The sequence below is a fragment of the Myxocyprinus asiaticus genome, chromosome 19 (genome assembly GCF_019703515.2).
Source record: "Myxocyprinus asiaticus isolate MX2 ecotype Aquarium Trade chromosome 19, UBuf_Myxa_2, whole genome shotgun sequence".
Taxonomy (NCBI): Eukaryota; Metazoa; Chordata; class Actinopteri; order Cypriniformes; family Catostomidae; genus Myxocyprinus; species Myxocyprinus asiaticus.
In genome coordinates, this window is record NC_059362.1 from 27,167,638 (window position 1) to 27,185,971 (window position 18,334).

Consider the following 18,334-nt stretch of genomic DNA (forward strand, 5'->3'; position numbering starts at 1 on the left):
TGGTACTTTTTGAGTAATGGCTTCTTTCTTGCCACCCTCCCATACAGGCCAGCGTTATGCAGTGCTCTTGATATGGTTGGCTTGTGCACCATTACTCCACTCCCAGCCACTGAACTCTGTAGCTCCTTCAAAGTGATTGTTGGCCTCACTGTGGCTTCTCTCACCATTCTCCTTTTTGTTGGAGTGCTGAGTTTTGAGGGACGGCCTTTTCTTGGCAGTGCCTGGGTTGTGTGGTGCAGATTCCACTTCCTGATTATTGATCCAACTGTGCTCACTGGAATATCCAAACATTTGGATATTATTTTGTACCCTTTCCCTAATCGATGCATTTTTTTTATTACATTACCTCTAACTTCTGTGGAATGCTCTTTGGTCTTCATTTTCCTTCAGATTCACAGCCTAACAAATGATCCTTCAACAATGGGTTTTTATCCAGAAAATGTGATTGCAACTTTAATGATTCACAGGTGGATGCCAATGGTAAAGTAACTGTTTCCTTGTTAGGGCAATTTCTTTCATCGGTGTAACATGGCAGCTTCCACAGCACAGGGGTTGAATACTTATGCAAGCAAGATATATCATTTTTTTAATATATATATATATATATATATATATATATATATATATATATATATATATATATATATATATATATATATATATAAATATTTCCCAACATAAAACCAATGTCACCTAACAATAATTGATTTTGAGTTCCAATGTTTTAAAATAAAATATCAAACAGAATGAAATTTCATTGCACCATTTGTAATTCAGTAATATAAGATAATTGGTCAGGGGTCTGAATACTTTTGCAAGGCACTATTAGATTGAAATAAATTACATTGTTGTGATAAAGTAAAGCATTGATTAGGACCCCTGATAGCACATGTACAACACCCAGACATCTATTTGATGTGTGTTTACATCTGGAATTTATTTATTTTATTTTTTTTACATTGTTTGCTCATCTGCAATACATCTATAAGACGTACGTAAATAAGTATTTCTCTGATGTCAATAAGACATTCAGCAGATGTCTTTGAGACTTTTATGATTTACAATGTTTGTAAATCTGATCTTTTTAAGATGTTTATTTGACTGTGATGCTTTCCAGATGAAAAGATCTAAAACAGACATCTCGGAGATGTACTTTTGCTATCTGGGACAATACAAAAGGCAACCAGCTTTAGAAGTCAAGATATTGTTTGTTTCATTCCTATATTATTGAACATGAGCCTACAGTTGACAGCAATCCATTTTGCAAAGTTACAGAATACAATTTTGCATTCCTTTTGCGCTATTTTTAATTGTCGTCTATGTAAATATGAGTCAGACGGATGCCTTTGGAGCATCTCACTTGTTTTCGGCATTATAAACGGTGCATTTTTAGGACACTGTGTCAAGATAAAAGTAGCTGAAACTTTGAAAATTGCATCTTGAAATACCTGCATTCTCTTGTGCATCGTCCAGCTGTAAAGAACGCATCCTGTGTGACAGGCTCTTTCTGTGGCTGCGCTGCTTGGTTTGTTGAATTGTGCTGACTGCCCTCTGCTGACACAGCTCGTAAAAACACAAACTTACAGTACATGTACTTCAAACTTGAATTGCTCCAATGGTAGAAAAATACTTACTTTTACTACAGAATTTACAGGTCAGGAGATATGAGTAATTGCATTAATTATTTAATGCTTTATTTTTTATATGATTAATCACGAAATTAAGCTGTTAAATTGACAGGCCTAATACAAACAGTGGCGGTTCGTGATTGAATTTTCAGAGGAGGCAAGTATATAAATTAGTATCAAAAGATAAAACCAATAAAAGATTGCAGTGGGTCTTAATATAATGTAAATTATGATATATTTTTGCTGGTAATTATGCTCCCGTACACAGATGATATCCTCTCCCTGATATCTTAAGTCTTGATAACTATACAGATGTGTTATACTCTTTCCGATCACCAACTCAACACTTGTAAATACAACAAAAGAACGGAACAAATGATGCAGCGTCAGCTACAGACTATCAATGCAAGCATTTATAAATGAATGGAGGGTCCCATTCCATGTACAGTTACATCTACTCACCTAATAGGCTACTGTACTGTATGTGTAGACGATATCCATCCTCCACTGCTCCACTGCATCAAATAAACATATGATCATGTCGTTCAGTCTTTCACATGTTTTTACATCTTCCAATAACTTTTATTCCATCTATATTTTGCCATATTTTGAAAGTTTTTATTCACCTTTCACATTATCCACAAGCAGACTTGATGAAGTGTAAACGTGATACTGAAAGCTGATTAGCTTGAATGGTTACCTCTGATAATGATTGGTTATGAATGCGGAAGGAGGGAAATTAATTTAGCCTCCGTTTGGCCTTTTTTGGACACTTTTTGAATGGAAGCAGATGCCGTTGCACCATTTGAATATTCATTTTCATTGGTCAGTTTACTAATGAGAGGAGGCTGTATGACGTCAGCTTCCTCTGGCACTCATACAGATTCATCCAGTAATTTAAACTCACCAGTCTACCGTGCATGAAAAAAATAAATAGAAAAACATATTCTTCAATTAAAGGCATCTGAGTTGTGCATGTTAGTAGGTAAACCGATTAAAACAATGTTTATTTTTAATATATTCTTGAGGAGGCTCTGCCTACATTGCCTCCTATGACCAGCCGCTGCTGAATACAAATACATGTAGAGGTGAAGTGCATAATTTTGTTTATGTCAAAATACTTTCTCCTATTCCAGCTGTATATTCAGAGACAGCTGTAAGTTGCCTAACCCATTAAAAGGTTGATTTTCTCTAAAAATAAATAAATATATGAAAACACTCTTCTCTGTAGCATGCTTTGTAGCATTATCAAAACATTGCTCGGTTTTCTTTTTTTGAGCATCACAAACAGCCCAACATAGCAACACTGGCCCAAACAATGGTGATCAAAACATAACCAAATTAATGCAGTAATTATAGAGAAAACTACAAATTTATGAAAGTGTTCAATGTCCATTGAATTGGTCTTGGTCTTTGTGCTTTGTGAAAGAGGTGCAGTGTCTCTGCAAAAGATAAAGATTACATATGCTGTAGGTTCATATGCAGAGTCAGTGTTCCAGAGCAGTGCTGATGCCTGGCAGATGCCACTGTAGATCTTTGCTCACACTTTGTGCATATGGAACTACAATGTGTGTTCATATTGTCCATCAAGCTGTTTAAGTAATTGTTCCAGCAGACAGACATTAAGCACATGGACTGTTTGTTCCCATACACTGTTTTATGTACTTGCAGAGTACCCTGGAGGGTTCTGCCATCTGTTAAAGTGGTAGTTCACCCAAAGTTGAAAATTGTGTCATCATTGAGTCACCCTCCTGTTGTTCATGCTGTATTTGATCCATTCTTCTGTGGAACACAAAAGGAGATCATAGGCATAATGTTAGTCTCAGTCACCAATCACTTTCAATGTGTGGAAAAAAAGATGCAATTAAAGTGAATGGTGACTGAGGATAATATCTGGCCTATCATTTCTCTTTCTGTTCTACAGAGGAGAGAACATAATGCAATGTTGGAACAATATGAGTAAATGGTCACAGAATTTTAATTTTTGGGTGAAATATCCCTTTAACAGATTGCTGTTACTTGATTGCAAAATAGAGATCTATCAAAACTGCACTAGTATAAGAGAAAGTGACAGCTACTGGATAAGCAGATGTGTTAGTTAGCTATTTTGTTAGCTGTATTTTTGCATTTTAAACAAATCCTCTGTGACAAAAATAAATAAATAAATAAATAAATAAATAAATAAACACAAATCTAATTATAATCGTGACCAGCTTGCACACAAAATGTTGGATGATAAGACTGTAAATGATTCTGTACTAAATGTGGCACTCAATTACAAATTAGTGAACAACTGTAGATGTTTCAAAACTGAACTTGTGTTAATGAGATGCTGCTAAGGCTAGAGTCCTTAGAAGCCTTGGATAATTAGTTTGATTACAAATCTGATAAATAATAATAAAAAAAGTGAACATTCTTGTAAGCCACACATGAATGCTGAATTCATTAAATATTCCAGTAATGTGTAATCTGGCTCAAAAGCCACAGACTTGATCCAATATAACTGAATCGGTACCAAATAATAATGGTAGAAGTAAGTTCTTCCCTTAATCTAGCCTTGTACATGAAAGGCACTCTGACCTAATCATGCTTTTTGGTTCTGATCACATCCAACCTCTAGCTATCACATCAAGTCACTGATCATCTTTAGTACTGTCACCAACAGATGTTGCACAGAAAAAGAGGTTGAAAGACTAAATACACATAACGAAATTAAAGCTAATTTCTGTAGGACATGTACAGGACATGCATGTAATGTTATAAAGCCTTTGGGATCACACATAGGCAACCATGTGTATAGTGTGAATGACAGGATTTTAAACAAATTCTAGGCCTATATTAAATATTCGTTTTAGGTGCACTCCAGTTACAGAGGATTATCAAGATAAACCGAATAATATTCAGCTGTTCATATGATCTCAACATGACGGCACTCATGCATGTGCACCCAGCACCATATGTAGAATAAAGCAGCTTTTTCTCTAAGACTGAGTGTTCTCCGAAAATTGTTCATACACACATGCATACATACATACATACTGTATGTATGTATATATATATATATATATATATATATACACACACACTCACCGACCACTTTATTAGGTACACCTGTACACCTACTTATTCATGTGATTATCTAATCAGCCAATCATGTGGCAGCAGCACAAAGCATAAAGCCATTCAGATATGGGTCAGGACCTTCAGTTTATGTTCACATCCACCATAAGAATGGGGTAAAAATGTGATCTCAGTGATTTAGACCGTGGCATGAGTATTTCTGTAACTGCTGATCTCCTTGGATTTTCAGGCACAACAGTCTCTAGAGTTTACTCAAAAAATCTTTTGCCAAAAACAAAAAACATCCAGCGAGCTTCAGTTATGCAGACAGAAACACCTTGTTGATGAGAGAGGTCAAAGGAGAATGGCCAGACTGGTTCGAGTTGACAGAAAGACTACAGTAACTCAGATAACCACTCTGTACAATTGTAGTGAGCAGAATAGCATCTCAGAATGCACAACATGTCAATATTTAAGGCGAATGGGCAGAAGTGGAACCCGACGTGGTCTTCTACTGTTCGACGGTTTGACGAGTTTTGCATTCTGAGATGCTATTCTACTCACTACAATTGTACAGAGTGGTTATCTGAGTTACTGTAGCATTTCTGTCAGCTCGAACCAGGCTGGCCATTCTCCTTTGACCTCTCTCATCAATAAGTTGTTTCCGTCTGCAGGTCTGACGCTCACTAGATGTTTTGTTTTTGGCACCATTCTGAGTAAACTCTAGAGACTCCTGTGCATGAAAATCCCAGGGGTTCAGCAGTTACAGAAATACTCAAACCAGCCCGTCTGGCACCAACAATCATACCATGGATGGAATAACTGAGATCACATTGTTTTCCCCATTCTGATGGTTGATGTGAAAATTAACTGAAGCTCCTGACCTGTATCTGCATGATTTTATGCATTGCACTTATGCCACACGATTGACTGATTAGATAATCGCATGAGTATGTAGGTGTACAGGTGTTCCTAATAAAGTGCTCAGTGAGTGTATATATACAGTATATTGAGTGCACCTTTAAAATTACAAGGGTTTTAAAATACTCTCAGATATGGTTGGAATACACACATACAGTACATACACAACATGTATATTTCATGTCCACAACATAACAGCCAAGGATTTAAAGGCCTCCAAAGCCACATACCTCTAGAATACAAGTAGAATGTTTAATATGTAAGTATATAACTGAAATGTCTCTGAAACTGGAAATTGGATAACTGAAATTGGAAGATTCTCTCTTTCCAATACGAAGAGTGGATGCTGTCAGACTTTTTCCTCTAATGCAACAATTCAGCCACAACCCCACTTTCACCTATTCAGCCTATTCTTAGTTACTTATGCATGCAGAAATCTGACATTTCCAAACAATAAAGAAATTGCGAATGCATAAAATCCCCAGCTGTGTTTGATTTAATTAAGCTGAGCTCCCTATCGATTGAGTTCAATCGATATAGCGGTAAATGCTTTTGGGGAATTCCTTCTCTGACGACCTAGTTGAAGCCCTTGTATAATAATGGCAATCTTATGATTGGTAATGGTGTTTGAGCCCCACCCCTTTAGGCACGCAGTTGACCTATATAAGCGGGTGCACGAACACCATTTCTTCATCCTTCAAGACTGACATCGTCTTGTCTTGACTACGTTAATCATCTCGTCTTGAACAGTCCTCTCTTCGCCGTCAACGGACACCCTCCAGCGGATGGGACTTCCCTGCAGACGTGGACAGGAAGACTCATCGCCTGTACCACTCAGCGCATGCAGTGAGAAGACTCACCCCTCCCTTGCAGTGTTCTGGCGAAGATTCTCTCTACCTCACCGTCGAAGATGCTACTCAGTGAACGGGTTCTTCCCTTCAGATGCTCGCCATTGAATAATGCAGTGCTTCAGCGAGATATTTTATAATTTTCATATATACGTATTAATATGTTGATGTATCACATAAAAGAGCCGCTTGCGTACAATGCGTCTTTTTCAAGATGTCGTTCCGCAAGTGTTCCGCATGCGAGCGGCACATCCCACCATCAGATGAATATGAGAGCTGCGTTTGCTGCTCTCATTGAGACAGATTTCCTAAGCTCTGCTCAAGGATCGCCCTCGTTCTGAGGGACGATCCCGCCTCCCACACACTCCCACCCACCTTTTATATGTTAGATCTCAAGAGTTCACACAGGGAGGCATGGCGGGCTGTGAGTTTGATCTGGTTAAAGTCGAGGAAGATCCCGTGCCGGCGCAAGCCCTGCGATCCCCTTGATCCAATGTTGCGTTCACGCTAGTACAGTATACGCGTGATGAGGTCCGGCCCTCTATTGAAGCGCACGGCCTTATCATGTTGGCGGTTATGACGAGGGCGTCATGTCCCTCGCAGCATCAAATATATGCAAGTGGTCTTCGGAGGATGTCGGCGTCCCTTCCCCCAGTGAGGGTGAGGAGCGTGTGCATGTCACTGATAAAAGCTGATTCGCGTCCCCTTGTGGGTGGTTGAGGAGCTAGGTTTATAGTGGTCCCCTCCAGTTTAGCCAGAAATATCTCGCCTGGATGAGCGGTCCTGCAGTCCGGCCGCTATTAAAAGACTGCGTAAAAGGCAGCATCATTCTTTCAGTGCCATTCTTTCTGGAGATCCAGCTTGCGTGTTAACTCACCTCATTAAGTGTTGGCCTTAGAGTCAGAAGACCGCGGTTCAAAACAGCCGTCGACTCAAGCTGATACGTGCCATGACAGAGTCATTAATGTTTCGTGGTTGCCTCAAGATGGCGCTGCGGGTCACAAAAAGTCACTGGTGACTCAATCTGATGACTCACTGCTCTATTTCAGATCAGCGCAGGGCGGAGAACCCTGCCCCCGCTCCTCCTGCTCCGCCAAAGACAGCTGAGCCATCTAATAGTTTCTAATAGTTTCAGTGTGAGACACCACATTCATACGCTGCTCATCCTCGCCGGATATGATGGTTTGATAGACAAGTGTGTTCCTTTGTGACGCACGCACATTTACACACTGTTCATTTTCCCTTCTCACCAGAGTTCGCTGGGAAATTACATGTGTTGTTTCTGTGTGATGATTTTTACATAAACAATCTTCTCACACAATAGAGAAAGTGCTTGTTGCATCTGCTCACTCTGCACATGCTTGACACACACGCACATTTACATGCTGTTCGCTTCCCCTCCCCGCTGGTGTTCGTTGGGAGGCTTCACGCAGGCTGTTTCTGTGTATTGTGTTCACATAAACTATGTTTTCATAAAAATCAGAAATGTGCTAGTTGCAAATATTCACACATTCATATGCTGCTCATTCCCTGCCAGAGTTCGCCGGGATGATACACAAATATGTTTCTGTTTGTGGTGTTCACATAAGAATGTTCTCACATAAAAGAGAAATCATTCGCTGTATGAGGCACGCACACATCACACTCTGTTTACTGCACATTGGCATAATTCTCTGCTGTCTGGCTGCTCTAGCACCTTGGACAGCTCCAACCTTTTAACAGCATCATGCTGGGTCAGGTCTTCTGGCAAAAGGTGGTAATCACGGATGTGTTCAGTGCAGGCTGAGGCGCACAGTGTGGCAGGCGCCCAGCCTTTGGCACCTAGCACTTCATTCGTCTGGAAATACTAGCTGTCTCTTAGCCTTGAATGCTTTGCATTCCAAGGTAGCGAATCACCACATTCTGATTTGACTGGACAACATGACAGTGGTAGCTTACATAAATGCCATGCTCCACTGGGGTGAATGTCATTCTGCAAGCAACAGCACTGTCCACGAGACACCTCTATGCGTCTATGTCTCTATGTGTTTACAAATTGGTGCTCTTCACGTGCTCTTCACATGAACTGCTCCATAGCTGAGATCCTTGCATTCCTCCAAGAGCGGCTGGACACGGATCTCACCACATCAATGCTTAGGTAGCAACTATGTCAGCATACCAAGCCCTGGAGACTGAATCCTCCATGGGCAGACATGTTCTATTTTTCAGTTCCTCAAGGGAGTGAGGCGCCTAAACTCCCTCGCCTTGTTACAGTCCCAGCTTGGGATTTAAACCCAGTGCTGAAGGCGCTCATGAGCCCCCCGTTCGAATCATTGGAATTTTTTGAGTATCGTCTGCTTTCTCTAAGGCCGCACTTCTATTGGCCCTGGCCTCAGTTAAATGGGTGGGTGATATGCAGGCACTGTCGGTTGACAGTTCATGTCTACAGTTCGGACTGGGGCTTTCAAAAGCCACCGTCAAGCGCAAAAAAGGCTATATGCCTAAGGTGCTTTCCATGCCCTTTAGGACCTAGGTAGTCCACCTACAAGCCTTCGCTTCCCCATCGTCTAATTCAGATGAGGAGCTCTTAATGCATTTATTATGCCCTGTGTGGGCATTACATATGTATGTGGAGCACACCCACCAGTTTAGACTGTCAGATCAGCTCTTCATTTGTTATGGAAGATGCACAACAGGCATGTCCATCTCCAAACAAAGGCTCTCCCTCACTTATGAATCACAGGTTGTGAGATGACCTGTTGGCATGAAAGCGCATTCAACCAGAGGCATAGCGTCTCTATGAAAACATAGTTTATGTGAACACAATACACAGAAACAGCCTGCATGAAGCCTCCCAACGATATATGTTTTGCAGCAGGATGGCCTTCACAGAACACGTTCGCAAGATTTTATAACCTAGGCATGGCGCCCATCACTTCACGAGTCCTCTCTCTCTAGAGAGCTTGCTATGTCAACACCAACGGGTGAGCCCGAGCTCCTTGTTACAGGCAGGATACCTGCTACAATTTTAATACAGCCACCTGTGTAGGCTGTTATCCAATTTACTCCCACTAGAAGTCACAAGCACTTCCAATAATAATAAACTTCCCTCCCAACCTCTGGTTATTCCCGTCTGGTTGTTACCATGTGGGGTCATTCATTATTCTATACACTTGAAATATGATTGTAATAAGTCACCGACTGGCAGGCCCGTGACCACATATACATATTCTTTTACAAGTGTTTATACCTTGGTGTATCTCTCAGGATATGCAGGGCATGCAGTGCGGCGTGATGGGACTCTGTTCCCCAAAAGCGGTTACTGCAATGTCGAGTGAACTGACGTCTCCGTTTACACATGTAACCTCGGTTCCCTGAGATGAAGGGAACGAGACATTGCGAAACCTGGCCACACTACTACTTTAGAGTTTCTAGGTACTAGCGATGCGTTCTTGTCCTTCAGACGGAAAATTCGTAAGAAATAGTGTTTGCGCACCCGCTTATATAGGCCTGACTATAGAGCTCAAACACCATTGCCAATCATAAGATTGCCATTATTATACAAGGGCTTCAACTAGGTCATCGGAGAAGGAATTCCCCAAAAGTGTTTACCATAATATCTCGTTCCCTTCATCTCAGGGAACCGAGGTTACATGTGTAACCGGAGAAGTTTTAATTTCTTGTTTGTCAATTTGATTCAGTCTATAGCACCCCAGTCAGGCACAGCCATTGTCTGAATTCAGCCTTGAAATCAGATGTATCAAACATGATTGCACACATATGAATGCTGTGAGAACGTATGTACATCAGCAACACAGCTTTATCACACTCTCCCTACTGTGGTGTAGACAGTACTGCACCAAAATCCTCCTGGGGCACTTAAACATTTGATGAGAGCAGCCTTGGCACTCTGCTCGCAACCACAAGTCAAATAAAATAAATTTAATTTTTTAAGATAGGTTCAGCTTTCATTTTAATAAGTCCTAATATCATAGCTCTGCATTTAGTAAAACCACAAAGTCACACTCTACAGTCTTGAATATCTGGGGAACAGTCATCTCCTGCTTAAACAGCTCTGTAGTGTCAACCAGTGCCAGAGTATGACTGAGAGCCCAACAATGTCCCTGCCTCTTCTGCCGGCACTTTTTTTTTTTTTTGTGGAAATTTTAGGCCACTCAAGAGTTTGCATAAAACAAATGGCAACTTACCGCCTCCCCAGGCACTTCTAAGGATGAGGTGCATAATCAATGTTCTCTGTTGACCTTTCTATGGCCATTCATCCACATAAAAGTTGCAATGGAAAACCTATGTAGAAAAACAAAGAGGAAGATGTTGGGGTAGTGAAGTGGTGGGATACTATGATGGTAGGTTTCTGGGCTCTGAAAGAGGGAAAAAGAGAGAGAAAACTTTTCTAAATCAATGAGTTTAAACATCTATGTCCTTTATGCAAAATTTCTTCAGGATTTAACTTGCAACCATAAACACTATGAATCTGAATCTATAGATTCTTGTGAATGTAGAACAAATAAGGTAGTTCTTTGGATTTTGCTCATTAATCAATTTCATCATTCTCATTAATTGATTTTTATTTTATTTTTTAAATTTTGTTTTCATCTAAAAATGTATTTTCAGTTGCATTGTAAAGCCTATGGATAATCAACACAATTTGCCTTGTATTTGTGTCCTACAGTTTTCTCCTTTTATTAGCTATGGAGTTGCATTGCCACCCTGTGGTTATTTTATAAAGACATCAAATAATTATCTGAACAAAACAAGGCCGTGTATGAATAACTTGAGCAATATGTTAAAACAGAGGAAATGGCACTCTATAGATCACTTTCTATTTCTGATTTATCAGGATGACTCAAAAACCTAAATAGTTTTTTTTTTCTTTTTTTTTTTTTTTTGTCTGGCCTGGAAATATATTACTAAATAGCCTGTTACATTTAAATAGTTATTGAGCCTGATCCAACCTATGTGGTTAAAATCTGAATTCTAAAGCAGCTTACATTTGAGTCACATATATTTGATTCACAATCAAATAAAGAAAATCAGATAAATAATGGAATCCTTAAGGGTGCTTAGTCAAATCATGACACCCTGTGAACTTCAGCTGAAATCGAGTCATTATGGTGAATATTATAACGATTAGGAACAGAAGAACAAATAGTAAATAATAATAATATCATAAAAAAAATATTTTAAAAAAAATGCTCTTCTACAAACCAAACATTTGCTAAGAGGAAAAAATGAGTCAAAGCAACCAAAGAACCCCACAGAGGTGGTTTCTTAATTCTGCCCCCTGCTGGTGAAGATAAGGCATACAATAGGATATTGAGAAGGTCCTTCTTTTAGCAGTTGGCCAGTGGTGTGTATTGCTAATCCCAGGAAATTCTATAACCCCCAAAGCCACCATATCCGCCAGCACTGCAGAAAATAAGACCAGTGCTACATGACCTTCTGAGGCAAACAGTAGGTTGAAGAACTTGAATGAGTATGAGACTGAAGCGTTGAAGTGTTACCCTGAAAGAAAAAGATACAAAATGAATAACAGTTGGCTTATTGTTATTGACAGGGTTGTTATCTCTGCATTTCCTGTAACATTTCATTTGAATGTCATAACATAGATAATTAACAGACAGGTATACAAGACTAATATATGTTGCTATGCCACAGCAAATTCATTAAAGGTGCACTCAGTAATTTTCGTTTAGTTTGTCTTGGACTGACACTGACACCTGGGGCATGGATGCAGTACCATTCAAACACAATATTTTTCAGTTACCAATGCCATTGTAGAAATTCACTATTCACAGTCAGGCATGGTTAATTTAATCCATGAGTGAAAGTGTTTAAACATAGGATTGTTACTTAGATTAAGCGAGAAGTATTCGACTACTCATGTGATCTTAACATGGCAGCCCCCATGAGGGGACCCTCTCTGTGTAGAATAAAACAGATTTTATCAGGCTACTGATATGACTAGAGTCTTTATTTCATGAAAGTGCTCACGATTTTGTACATATGTTCCAAAATTACCATTTAAGTCTTTAGGAATAAAACTTTTTTAATAAGGAAAAAGATTACTGAGTGGACCATTAACAGACTCTTTAACACATTCTTTTATCAAGTCTATTACTTTTAAATGTCACACACATAGTATATGTGCAATTTAAAACAGGTAAATGTTAGCATTTGTAATTCTCTCAGATTGGGAAAGGTTAGCTTTTGTATTTTCTGATGCATCAAATTATCATGTTTCTTTTGAGTAGTTGTCTTTCATGATGCAGTTTATTAAACATCTCATGATGACAGACCTTCACCCTGCAGAACCGCCTCAGCAGAAGTGATGCGCATAGAGTAATAGGTAGAGTGATGCTCCAATAATGCGTGAGAATAGTGATAATGCACACAGTTTGTTTAAATCCGTATTTAATACTTTTTTTTTTTTTTTAAATACATTATATTCTAAATAAACTTTATGTATTTTAAGAATGTATAAAACCAAAGCTTTATGAGTGTACAGAATGTTGAGTGGTATTGTAAAGGACAAGTTTTTAGAATCAAAAGGCATCCCATTGAACAGTTCACATACCAATTGTACAATTTTTCATTTAAAAATAACATTGGAGTTAAAATTATTCATTGCCTACCATATACCTTAGTGGATGATTGCTTTTTAAGCTGACCGTGATCATCCTTTAAAGAGGACATCAGTGGAGGAGCACTTTGCTTCCATAAAAAAAAAAAAAAAAAAAAAAGGAATTGGCATTACAGCTATTATACTTCATCAAGGGAAGGCACTTCAAGCAGAGCATGGCATTGGTTGACAAAGAAGTAGACATACTGGGAATCTGCAATGTCATAAGCTCTGCTCTCCATAAGCAGTCTGACCATCTGGATTGAGTCTTGTCTGACTGCCACCAGAACGGACCTGAAATAGTACAGGTAAAGGAAATGGAGGCAGCTTCTGTGTTACTATTGCAGCATAATCAACACTGACCACATTATGTTAATGTTATTAGGGGGAAAAATGTACTATGTATTTTGTGGATTATAAATGTGCTGAATAAATTGCACCAGTGGTGAATTTTCAGGACCAGCAAAGCCTTCTCTGCTGGCCTTACATGCCTAATGTAAAAGACTCAATGGTTGTAATTAAAGGGGTCATGTCTTGAGGAATAACATTTTCCTTGATATTTTGACATATAAGAGGTCATTCTAATATATAAAAAAATACTGTAAATTCCAGAACTTAAAACTTAACCAAGCTGCCAAAACGCCTCATTCTCTACTTCCGCGACAACTCTACGTCACTTGGGGTACTTATTAATTCAAGACAGCCTCTACAGCAACAACATCAACGCCTATTTTTAAATCATTGCAACCATGGCCCGCCCACTGGTGCTCATTTGGCTCATAAACAGAGACAGAGAGAAGGACAAAAGGCCTACTGTTTGTGGCCTAACTACTCCTTAACACGAAAAGGGACCCATCTGGACTATTCTGAATTATTTTTATATACCAACATGTACTACATAGACATCTTTGACTGTTGTCATCTCTCTGGCATGCTTTTAAAAGACGCAGTGTCAAGTTTCAACTCTGAAAAGAAGATGCGTTTCATCTGCTGCTGTGGCTCCTGTTGTTTTGTTGTTTAAACTGCTCAACAAACTATTCTTTCCCCTATCAGCGCTATTTTTAATTGTTGGTGCATGTAAACATGCACTAGATGGACGTCTCTGACCTTTTTGATTTGTTTCCGGCAATGTGCACCTCAGTGTAGGATGATAAGCTGGATGTGTGCGTCTTGTGAAGCAGTCATAAACCGAGTCTTTACCAAGGAATTGTCACTAAAGGATATGGAACAGTTAAAAACACTATCGGACTCGATCAAAAACGTAAGTTAACAGTTCCATTCATTAATATTTCAAATGTCATGATTGTTTATGATGCTGATACGCTGTCTACACCGGGCGCATCCATTGACACGATGCGACGGCTTGAGGCTGTCTACACCGGCACGTTGACAAAAACTTTCTGAAACGTTTAATTTTGTTGTTGGCAGAAATAGCGCCAGCGCAAAATGGAACAGGACACCACAACGGATGCTTCTGTGGTAGACAGCATCTTTGATTATAGTGTCTGATGAAGACAGGGTGTGAGTGTTAACAGTTGTGCTTCAGATGAATAGTGTAATATATTCGGATGCAATGAGTTGGATGTGCGTTATGTGTAAACCGTGAAATGTACATTACTAATGTTTTAGGTGCTTGTTCATTCTCTTCCGACTGAGTTTAAAAAATGGCTGAATTTGAGGTACTGCATGCTGTTAACCAATCATAACAGAGGGTGTTTACACTGAAGTTTAAAGGAGGAGCTAAGGCAAAAATCAAGCTTTTCAGAAAGAGTGTCAGAGACAGGGTGGAAAATTATTATATATTACAAAATTATGACTGTTTTGGTGAAAAAAATATTTACTAACATTATCAGTGGACCTCAGAGAAGATAATGAAAATATAAAAAAGAGCATTTCATGACCCATTTAAATGTTAGTACTTATTTTTGTATATTTTTATATATTTTTGAGTTTAAGGTCCTTTTCTGCCTGTGTTATTTTTATTGCAAAAGTGGGACTTTCAAAGTCTGAAAGTTTGTGATTTTGAAGCGCATCTTCGTCTTTGCGTTAGGAGCCATATTGGTAATTTCATTAGTAAAACGAAGAGCAAATGCACCACCACTAAGTTGAAAAGAGCTCCACAAAGGTTAAAGAGTTTTATAAACACCCCCCCCCCCGAAATAAGGTTGGTACATTTAAATCAACTGTTAGTTAAAACCAGTAATTTTGTGAAATATTGTTGCACTTGATATTTACAAGGAGTTTCATCTGATGAACAAGATTAAGATTAAAAACTGAGAAGTAATTCATAATTACATTGAAAATGTCAGATTTTGTGATGTTTCATGCAATTAACATGGAAAATGTATGGTTTGTCATTAAAATGTGGATGTTATAATATTGTAACGCAACACAGTCATATAGGTTAATGGACAAGAGTTTAATGTATAGTTTTTTTTTTTGTTTTTTTTTTATCAGTGAGCTCTTACGGTGATTTGCTGGAGTTTAAAGATGATTAGCTTAAGTTAAAAGGTGATTTGAAGGAACTTTTGAACTGAATAAATGCTCTTAAAAATCATCAGTCAATTCTTGGCCAATATTCGGGCAGGGCCTGCTACACCTAATAAATAAATATATTTCATCCTTTTATTCTCATTCACCTTTTTGCCTATGTATTTTCAATTGCTTTCCACTCCTAATTCATCTACGAATGAATAGGGAAAAACAAAACATTTATCCAATCAGAATTTATTCCTTGATTCTTTCAAGCGAAGCGTGACAGCTGTTTCACATTGCATGCCCGAAGCCGAGCTCGATAGCAGAAGCAGCACGTGAGTCTAATGCTGCCTTCACGTGCTATCAGAATTAACGTAAATATGAGTTTCCCACTCGGAAGTTGCACATGAATGACCCCTCAAGTTGTGATTACGACTGTGAAACTCCGGGATAATTTATATACCGAGTTTCCGAGATGGGAGGAGTGCTAAACTTTCAACATGGTGAAGGAGAGTATGGTTCGTAGTGAATGACAGGTTTTATTAATTTTTCTAAATACAACTAATTGTTAGCGCTTGCCGTTTTGGTCATATTAATTTATGTATATCAGCAACCATTCTATGCATGTTGCAAATTTTTACACAGTGAAAATAACTTATATTTGACCAATATTATGGTGTCAAAATAAACGTTCCTCAAGAAATATCTATGAATGAACCTGGCATCGTCCATGTTTCCTGTTCTTTCTGACAACAAAGCACACGAACACGACGTACTCATAATTACCACTTAAGAAGTGGGATAATTCCGTTTGCACATGAAGGCAGCATAAGCTCCACCCTGTTAAGCCTTCAGAATTTGTACAGAATCCTGCAACAGTGCAAGTGAATAGAGCTGTTCAACTTGTAGTCCAAAAACCTGGAAGAGGATTCGCCATTGGTTCGCTCTGTATTTTCCTATGGGTTTTTAGAATGGGTTTTTTAAACTTATAAGAAAAATAGGGTCTGTGGTAAACATTACTTGATAATACGTGGATGTTTTGTTCATCATCATAAATTACACACTTTCATACCTCAAAAGTGAATTTTGAAGCTGTATTGAATTACAATCTTTTTTTTTTTTTTAAAACACGCTGGCTTCAAAATTCCTGTTTTAGGTATGAAAATTTGTAATTTATGTTGTAAGGGCAAAACATCCATGTATCACCAAGTAATGTTTACCACAGACCTTATTTAACTCATAAGTTCAAAAACTCCGTTATAAAAGCCCATGGGAAAATACAGAGGGAACCCATGGCAAATTAGACTTCCAGGTTCGCCTATAAACCGATGTCACAGCTGAACAGCTCTATAGGCATCTAATGTCAGATTCATCAGCCAGACAGAATGATTTATTTGTTCTTGATTGGTGTGGACTGTAGGATATGTCCCAGTCGAGGCCTTCTAGCTGGCCTTGAGTGACGCAATCACGCTTTAAGTGATGTACGTAATTCGAAAGCGAAGAGTGCGAGATCAAGCTGACGGGTCGGCTGTCATCACTGCCGCTATCGCCATTGAGAAAGAGATCCCTATGAATTTAAAAGCCCGAGATGTTCTGCATGATCATGAGATTATTTAATTTATTAAACAGGAAAGAAGGGCTGATTTTCACTAAGTAATTTGGTAAGTGTTTTTACATTGTTATAGCAACATCAGCAGTTTTCTAAGTGTAAATTAGGCTGCTTGAGCATTCAGTGTTGGTTGAAGTTTTGAAAACTAACCCTGTACCCTGATGAAACAATTTATTGCAAGCGAGCAACATTTAAATAGCAAATATTATTAGATAGCCTTTTCCAGATGTTATAGACCTTCTTGGTAGATTCATATGAAAAATTATGATTTCTGAATGTCAGTTCGGGAGACGTTCATTTCACAAAACAATCATGCTGTAGTTAAAATTAGGCTTGCTTTGCTTGAGCATTCAGTGTCGTTTCAAGTTTTGGCTTTCGTGCGTGGACGTGTTTTTAAAATGTCAATTGCTATTATTAGTTGGCTGTGATGTATGATGTCCATAGGCAAATGGTGCCTTATTCATTATGAAACTGTGTTTTCTTAATCGCATGAATCACACTGAAGGCCTAGGCTTAAAATGCATGGGCAGCCACTGAATTGCACCTACCAGTCTGGCTGCTTAAGAACTTTTACAGATGCATGATACGTGTCCTACTGCATCACAGTTGGCCTATTGGGTCTATTGACCACATTATGTTAATGTCATTAGGGGAAAAAAGGAACTATGTATTTTGTGGACTATAAATGTGCTGAATAAATTGCACATACCAGTCTGGATGCTTAAGAACTTTTGCAGATGCATGATGCTTGTCCTACTGCATCACCAACCATATGGTTTGAAGCTGTACGTCATCTGTAGAACCCTCCAGTGGGTAATCAAAACTGCCTATCACGTCAACTGCCTTCTGGACGATGTACTGTATTAGCGCATATGAGTACACTAAAAAACAAAACAAAACATATGAGTACACTATACCTGCAGAAGTCGTAGTACCCAGAAAGTGGTTGTCAAACTAAACAAATTTAAAGACATGCTTTTGTAACTTCACGAAATGGCAAAGCTCATGAATATTAATGTTATGCACAGATATTTTTTTACATTTTGAAAAACTGACAAATTGAAATGCTCAAATATTTGGCATTATATATTTCATAACCTGATAAGTCCCAAAATAAACCACTGACAGTGCTGGGATTTTGTAAGTGAGTGGATAAATGCATGGATCAGTAAGA

At 38.7% G+C, this 18,334-nt stretch overlaps 1 protein-coding gene across 1 annotated transcript in view; it reads right to left on the minus strand.

Moving 5' to 3' along the window:
* The window catches only part of LOC127409851 (proline-rich membrane anchor 1-like), a 131,870-nt gene extending 120,651 nt beyond the window's left edge, over positions 1 to 11,219 (minus strand). The window contains exon 1 of the mRNA XM_051644750.1: positions 10,645 to 11,219. The gene's annotated coding sequence lies outside the window, so the exon portion shown is untranslated. The remainder of the gene's footprint in view (positions 1 to 10,644) is intronic.
* Positions 11,220 to 18,334: the final 7,115 nt, after the last annotated feature.